Source organism: Anomaloglossus baeobatrachus, chromosome 6, assembly GCF_048569485.1.
Source record: "Anomaloglossus baeobatrachus isolate aAnoBae1 chromosome 6, aAnoBae1.hap1, whole genome shotgun sequence".
Classification (NCBI taxonomy): Eukaryota; Metazoa; Chordata; class Amphibia; order Anura; family Aromobatidae; genus Anomaloglossus; species Anomaloglossus baeobatrachus.
Window position 1 is genome coordinate 180,389,251 of NC_134358.1, and position 8,441 is coordinate 180,397,691.

Below are 8,441 nucleotides of genomic sequence, written 5' to 3' on the forward strand. Positions count from 1 at the left end.
GAGAAACTAGTATGCATTGCTCAGGTGTGATTTTGGGCCATTCTTCAATAAGATACAACAATTTAGCCATAGTATATATATCACCATGGGGGACCACTAAATAGTGCCTCCTAGGGCAAGGAGCCTACTCCAGAGAACATATACAACCGGGGGAAAAAAGGAGATAAGGCAATAATTGCGTTTAGAAAAATACATTTTATTTGAATAAAATTACTTAATATTATTTGATACAAAAGCTCATAATTTGGGATAGATCTAGCAATATATGTGGGAAGTGAGAGGTAGTTTGTGTAGGAGCAAACACTTGCCTCACAGAGCCAGCCAAGTTAATATAGCAGGGCTAGGAATCTATAATGCCACCACATTCCGTGACAATGTGGTGGTATGAAATTGCAGCAGGGTGATAATCCAAAATGGGGAGAGGGAAAAAGATTTACACCATGAATAATTGTTTAAAAATTTTGTTTAATGACAAGGTGTAATGGTGTAATTCCCCCTTGGGACTCACCACAGTAGCCATAAGGGGTTAACTCAGACGTTGCACAGACTTCCCAGCAAGGATGAAGACAATCATTTATATTTCAGCATCAGTATGCACGTTCATTCATCCCAGCCTGGGGGCGCTGCGCAAACAGAGAGGGTCAACCTGTGCATGGCAAGACAGATTACAATACCTGGTTGTATGTGGCAGGGCTGGCTGTGGAGGCAAGGAGAGCCTCCTTGACAGCTGTTTCGCAGCGTTGCTTTATCAAAAGGTGTTTGTGCAGCGTGTATGCAGAGTTTTTATTAGGGACAAGCATGTTGTACACAATCAATCCTAATTGCGATGATTCTTTGGCGCCAGAGTACAGAGGGCAGGAGGGGAACGCAGAACACCGCTGTGTACGGCGCACGCGCGGGACCATGGGACGCGTCACCATGGTGCCCGCGTGTGTGCACCAGACAGGCTCGCTCCCAGCTGACCCCCGCAGTCAGCACGCCAGAGGACACACATCATCACAACAAGGTAAATAAAAGGTAACATGCAATAGCAATTTCACAGTTATGTTTATCACATGGAATATAACATAGTGGGGATTCCAATGAAGATCCATAAGTTTTACAATGGAGCCAATGTACAGTGAAGGAATATTCTTGTCCCAGTAACCAATACAAAAAGACTTAAGGAACATACAATAGGAATAATGAATAACAGGTATAAAAAGTGTATGAGACATACACCATTAAAATGTAAGCCCCATAAAACCACCAATTACAATTTTATATAATGCGACAATAACCATGCCGCAGAGGACCCAAAAAAAAGGGGAGAGCACAGGGAAGTGCCAATCAGACAAACAATAGGTTGTGAGACCACCATTATACAATTTATATAATTATAAAACCTGACCAGGGTGGAAAATTTGTAGGGGTTAGCCCATCATAGAAACAAAGCGTAGCTAACCACTTCGTTCAATCCGAAGGGCACGAGGGTGTTCAGGGAGACAATCCACTTGGACTCCCTGTTTTGCTAATATTTTTAGCACTAAGGTTCAGATACGGCTTTAAAGAAGGCAATTAAGTAATTTTATTATAAAGGTTTATATGAAATACAAACTTAAAGGAAAAGTATGATATTGCGTACACTTTTGTATAATCAACATACAAAGGTTAAGTACAGTTAAATACTTACAATCACCAAGGAGTTTTGGACATCATCTGTCTGGAACTACAGTCAGAGAAGCATGACATAGACAGAGGACTCCTGGACATCACTGCCTGGACGTCTCACGGAGGCAGGAAACACAAGCTTCTGTCTGAGCTATATTTCATCTGATCTTATAGAGGCTTGAACAATATTACAAGCCTTAGAGTTAATGTGTTGTAGTCTTATTGATCCATGCCCTTTGATGGCCAGTCATTGGGCATAGATAAATCAGAGATACACCACACATCAGACAATGGGGTAATAAACCCACAGACATTCAAATCTCCCAAGAATACACATCAGGTATTTGAGCTAGGTAAATGGATATATTGTCTGTCTGTGTATATAGCAAACACCTAAAACATCAGATTGTTGAACTAAAGTAAATCATAAGGATTCTCTTACAATGGTATATTGTCTGCCTGTATATTCAAGACAAACACATAGAAACCCTTAAGGGTACACAAGATTTTGTAACCATGTACACTTTGTCTGTCTGATTAAACAATATGTTCTAGTATAACATAATGTATAAACTCAAAAATAGCCATTTTTATATTTGCAATACACTCCCACTGTGCGAGAGTCTTCCGTAGATTGCCACCCCGTCCGACACCCCCGTGGATCACATCAGTGCCCCTAATCTGTAAGGATTTGGGGCTACAATTATGGGCAGCCCTAAAATGACGGGGCAATGTTTTCAACAGAGTAACATCCTCCACTGAAACAGCTACAAGAATATCTCTTACGTGCTCCCTGACCCTAACGCGGAGCTCACGAGACGTGAGCCCCACAGATCAGGGAGCACGAACATGTAGCGTAGTAGACCACATGTGTGGTGCTGCAAGTGATGTATTCATTGATAGAGAATACCTTTTTACCATCTGAAGAAGTGAAGGAAGGTGACCTGATGATATTGCCACCTGCACCACAATGGCCGCATGGGAAACAGCCCCGGAGAGGACCCCTGGATCCAAAGAAATTCTGTCTGGGAGGGATATAGTGACTCCTGACGAGAAGATCCCCCAGGTTCTTTGCCCGCATAGATGTCATGAGGGCTCTCCTGGGAAGCACTTCGGCCAAGGTGGGCTCAGTAAAGAGTACTGACCAGTGCCTCTCAAGGATTCCCCTCATCGTGTCCCACTCATGATTATACGTCCCAATAAAACGGATCTCATTGCCCATGGTTGGCCGACGTTGTTTATATTGGAGAAGATGTTCCCTGGGGGTATTTTTTGCATGTAGATAGCCTTTCTTAATGCATCTATTGCTATACCCCCTCGCTCTAAACCTGCATCGGAGATCAGACGACTGGATTTCAAAGGTGGAAGAGGTAGAGCAGATCTGCTTCATCCTCAAGAACTGTCTGGTCGGGATGGCGCGTATGGTTGACATGGTATGCCCGAAGATGCATGTAGGAGGGCATTGACTGACGTGTCCTTGCGGAAGACGTCGGTCTGAATGCCCCCCAACACATCCACATAAATACTGACGTCCAGGAAGTCCAACTGAGTTTTACTGGATCTATACATCAGTTTGATGTTAAGAGAACTGGAATTAAGGTCATCCATGAATTTATCGAGCTGCCTGACTGTGCCCTGCCAAATAACAAAAACATCATCTATAAAGCGGAGCTAGCACTGCACATGGGAGCCCCCCACAACGCCACCATCCCCAAACACCAACCTCTCCCAGCAACCCTGGAAGAGGTTGGCAAAGGCGGGCGCGCAGGAAGCACCCACTGCAGTGGCGTGCCGCTGTAAATAAAATAAATCTTTAAAAACAAAAAAATTATGTGTCAGGGCAAAGTCGAGCAGCTCCAATACCAATGTGACCATGGCGCCATCGAGACGGGAGGTTGAGAGGTAGAAGCGGACTGCCTCCAGACCGTCAGTGTGTCCGATGCAGGTATAGAGCGACTCCACGTCGGCACAAATCATATCCGAATCCATAAAGATGCCATCAAGACGCCTCAGGACGTCCGTGGTATCCTTGACATAGGAGAGTAAGTTTTCAACTAAAGGTTTTAAGTAAAAATCAATAAATTTGCAAATCGGTTCACATAACCCTCCTACACCGGACACAATTGGACGTCCCGGGGGGTTGAGGGCATCTTTATGGATTTTGGGCAACAAATAGAACGTAGGGACACGCGGACAACTGGTGAGCAACCCCTGGAGCATCTTCTCATCAATGATGACTTTCTGATGAGCCTGGGTCAAGATTTTCTTTAGTGCAAGGGAAAAGGAAGTTGTAGGATTATAACTAAGACGTGAATAAGTTGTCTTATCCCTAAGTTGCCTTAGTGCCTCTTTATCATACTTATCCACTGTCCAGACCACTATATTCCCCCCCTTGTCTGCCGCCTTGATAACAACATCATCGTAGCTCTGTAAAGAGGTGACCGACGACCTTTGGCGATGGGTTAAATTATCAAATTTACGTTTTGTAGATACTTTTTTAAGGTCGTCGGTCAACAATCTGAGGAAGATATCGATGGCCGGGCAGAGAGACAAGGGGGGAAAACATGTGGCTCTAGGCCGGAGAAAATCAGGTGACCTACCTGAAGTAGAGTTTTGTTCCTCAAGCAGATCTTGTAAATCCTGGAGGGCGCCCCTCTCGGTCTCGTCCAAATCACTCAGTTGTTGCCTCCGAGAATCTAACTTTTTTAGGAGTAATTTTCGGGCAAATAAATTCATGTCCTTTAGTGCTATAAAAAGGTTGAAGGAATTGGTAGGACAAAAATTAAGACCCCTGGAGAGCACATCAAGTTCATCACAAGACAGGACACATGTAGACAGATTGATTACCTGCAATTTGCCTCTCTTGTTAGCTCCCCCAGGTTGCTTGGAAGTGACGTCAGGTGTCTTTTGACGACTTCGAGTTGTAACGCCAATGGGATTCGCAAGGCTATGTGTCCTGTCAATTGAGCCCGATGGTGCCTCTTCCAGGGATGACTCCGAAAAGAGTGAGGTTGAACGAGAACGAGAAGGGGGCCCCTTTCTGGAGAATTTTCTGCCCCGTGTGAAACGATGACTCCACCTGTAGGCTGACCCTGAGGAATAATCGTGGGCGTCACGTTGGAACTTTTTTTATTTTACATCACAAACTTCCTTTTCCCATTTCTGGGCATCATCAGAAACTTCTTTGTTAAATTTATTAAAGGCATCCACTGTACACAGGCTCTGAATGGTCCTTTCCAGGCCCTCCAATTCAGATTCAATAAGATCAAGTGCAGAGCTGTTATGTTTAGACAAAAGATCCATGCACTTGAGGGAACATGATTGTAAATTCTCCTCCTACTCCTTAAATGTATCCTCGACAATGGGGAAGGAGGGGAATACTTGGACACGGAGTTCCGGGGGTACCCAAGCGTTCTCCACATATTTGGTCAGGAAGGCACGATTCCACCGCAATCGAATTCTCCTCCTGTACAGATCCCTGTACTTTTGCATGGTAGACTGTAATGATTGATTTTCTATATTAGTCGGGTCATTAACGATATTAGAATTTGTATTCCCACATTCTTGGAAGACCTTATCCAATTGGGTACGCCACGCTTGCTCGCGTGATCGAAAATTCATAATGGTTGGCTTAAGGACTGTGAAAAACACAGAAAGACAAATTAGATACAACAATTTAGTCATAGTATATATATAATAATTGCGTTTAGAAAAATACATTTTATTTGAATAAAATTACTTAATATTATTTGATACAAAATCTCATAATTTAGGATAGATCTGGCAATATATGTGGGAAGTGAGAGGTAGTTTGTGTAGGAGCAAACACTTGCCTCACAGAGCCAGCCAAATTAATATAGCAGGGCTAGGAATCTATAATGCCACCACATTCCGTGACAATGTGGTATTATGAAATTGCAGCAGGGTGATAACCCAAAATGGGGAGAGGGAAAAGATTTACACCATGAATAATTGTTTAAAAATTTAGTTTAAGGACAAAGTGTAATGGTGTAATTCCCCCTTGGGACTCACCACAGTAGCAATAAGGGGTTAAGTCAGACGTTGCACAGACTCCCAGGCAAGGATGAAGACAATCATTTATATTTCAGCATCAGTATGCACATTAGTTCATCCCAGCCTGGGGGGCTGCGCAAACAGAGAGGGTCAACCTGTAAATGGCAAGACAGATTACAATACCTGGCAGGTCTAACCGGGTTTAAAAAAAAAAAAAAAAAAACTGTTCCGCCCAGCATCAGTCTTCCCGAGTAGCATCCCGTCTCACACCTACAGCGCGACACCCTCACCCTTAGAGGCTCTGGGGAAAACCAGGTATGGTTTTCGTAGTCAAGCCCCTCTGGGTTTCCTGTGTCCTGTGGCCCAGTGGGTCCGCTAATCCCTTGCTCGAATTGCAGCATTACAATTTGAAGTATACAGGAAAAAAAAAGATTTCTCAATCACCAGAAGCAAAACCGTTACAATGCTGTGACATGACAAGAAACTGCATAACTAATCATATGCTAAATAGTTGCATGTCAAATTTATGTATGAGATAACCAAGGTGATTGTCAATAAAATGATGATGGTCTCACATTCGAATCTGTAGTATGTGGTGAGATATGGAGCCGTAAAGTCCAAAGTTCTAAAAAAATAATCTTGCCCTTTTGTTCATCAGTATATACACAGGCAGCGTCGGACTGGCTGCCGGAGGAATCTCCAGTAATGCCAGGCCTAGATTCAGGTACCTGCACTGCACTCCGGAACTCTCACCTTAGCTACAGAGTGCAGCCTAGACTGTACCGCGAGTGCCGAGTGATTGATTCCCCGGCGCTTGCGGTTCAGTTCATGACAGCTGCAGACAGGCCGGGCTGATCTCCGGAGTTCAGGAGAGAGTACAGGAGATCACCCCGGCCTGTCTGCAGCTCTCATGAACTGAACCACAATCAATTACTCGATGCTCGCAGTACAGTCTCAGCTGCACGCCGGAGCTCAGGTGAGAGCTCCAGAGTGCAATGCAGCTACCTCAATCCAGGCCTGGCATTACTGGCGATTCCTCCGGTAGCCAGTCCGACGCTGTGTGTGTGAATGTATGTATGTATGTATGTATGTATGTAATATATAATACACACAAACACACACCAGGTGAAATAAGTATTGAACTTGTCACAAATTTTCTAAGTAAATGTATTTCTAAAGGCGCTGTAGTTCTAAAGGTGCTCCTGACATGAATTTCTCACCAGATGTTAGTAACTAATGAAGGGCAGATCCGGACTGTCAAAGTCCAGATCTGCACGAGTTTAAAATTACATGCTGTCACACTGGGTGGGGGCGGATCTGACTGTAACCAATCACAGATGGCAGGACTGCTGGTGGGTGGGGGAAACAGTGAATATGTTTGAAAGTAAATGAGCGGTCCCAGAAGAAGAGTAAGTGGCCTGCAAGCAGTTACAGACGTGATGGAGAGCCTGTAAATATAACGTGTTTGTTCTAATCCTCATATCCCTTCTACCACCATTTTTAAGCCTTGGATTCTGGTTCTGGCCCCCATAGACTTATATGGCGACCTGCCAGATATCTGGGATCAATTCCAGGCTAGAACTGATTTTCTTTTTTTAAGTCCGGTTATTCCCGCCTATCCCACATATCTGCGAGTTCATCTATTAGGCTGGGGCCACACGGGGACTACTGCGATCCACTTGCATGACACTCGGCTCGTGCTGGCAGTACAGCAGAGCCGAGTGTCATGCGTGTGTCCTTGCAACTGAGGTCCGTTCGTGTGAGCAGACCTCAGCTGCGGGGGGCGGGCCGGCACTCAGGAGGGGAGGGAGGGATTTCTCTCCCTCTCTCCTGCATAGCCGGCTATTGCCATTCTCGCACTGCACTAGTGGTACACCGGTGTACCGCGAGTGCAGTGCGATTTTTCTCTCGCCCCATTCACTTGAATGGGTGCGAAAGAAAGAGTTTCGCATTACAATCGCAGCATGCTGCGATTGTTTTCTCGGTCCGATTAGGGCTGAGAAAATAATCGCTCATGTGTGCTGACACACAGACTAGAATTGGTCCGAGGGGAATGCGATGTTTTATCGCACTCCACTCGCACTGTTTTTCTCGCCGTGTGGCTTAGGCCTTACTAGTCATCAGGCTCTCCATGTATGTGGAATAGTTGAAGCAGCTCAGTATGGTACACACATCCTGCATGGAGGTTATGAAGTGGTGTCCACAGAGTGATTCATCTGTTCGTTCTGCAGCTGAAACTCCACTATTTTCTGCTGCTTGCACAGTCTCTCCAGCATATGCAAGACGGAGTTCCAACTTGTGCATACATCGTATATGAGGTGGTGAGTGGGAAGGCAAAAGTGACACTGTAGTGCAAACTGGTGAGCAGTAGTAGGGTGAGAACACCAAAAGAGCGCACAGGCAGCCTGCACATGCTTTGGCATCTTGGGGTAATTTTTAAGGAAACTGCATCACCAAATTCAGCACATGCGCCAAGCAAGGGATGTCTGTCAAACCAGATAGAGCCAGAGCTGCTGCAAGATTTCACCCTTTATCACACACCAGCCTGGGCTTGAGCTTCAGCAGCACCAACATCTCATCGGTCTGATGTTTGCATAGCTCCATCATGGTGTGGGATTTTCTCCCAAAAACAGATGAGTTTTAGGCTATGTGTCCACGTTGCTTTTTACCTGCTTTTTACCTGCTTTTTTGCTGCTTTTTCAACTGCAGCGTTTAATGCCAAAATGGATGTGTTCTGCTTTTCAAGCAAAGTCTATGGGAATTTGGATTTCTTGTGC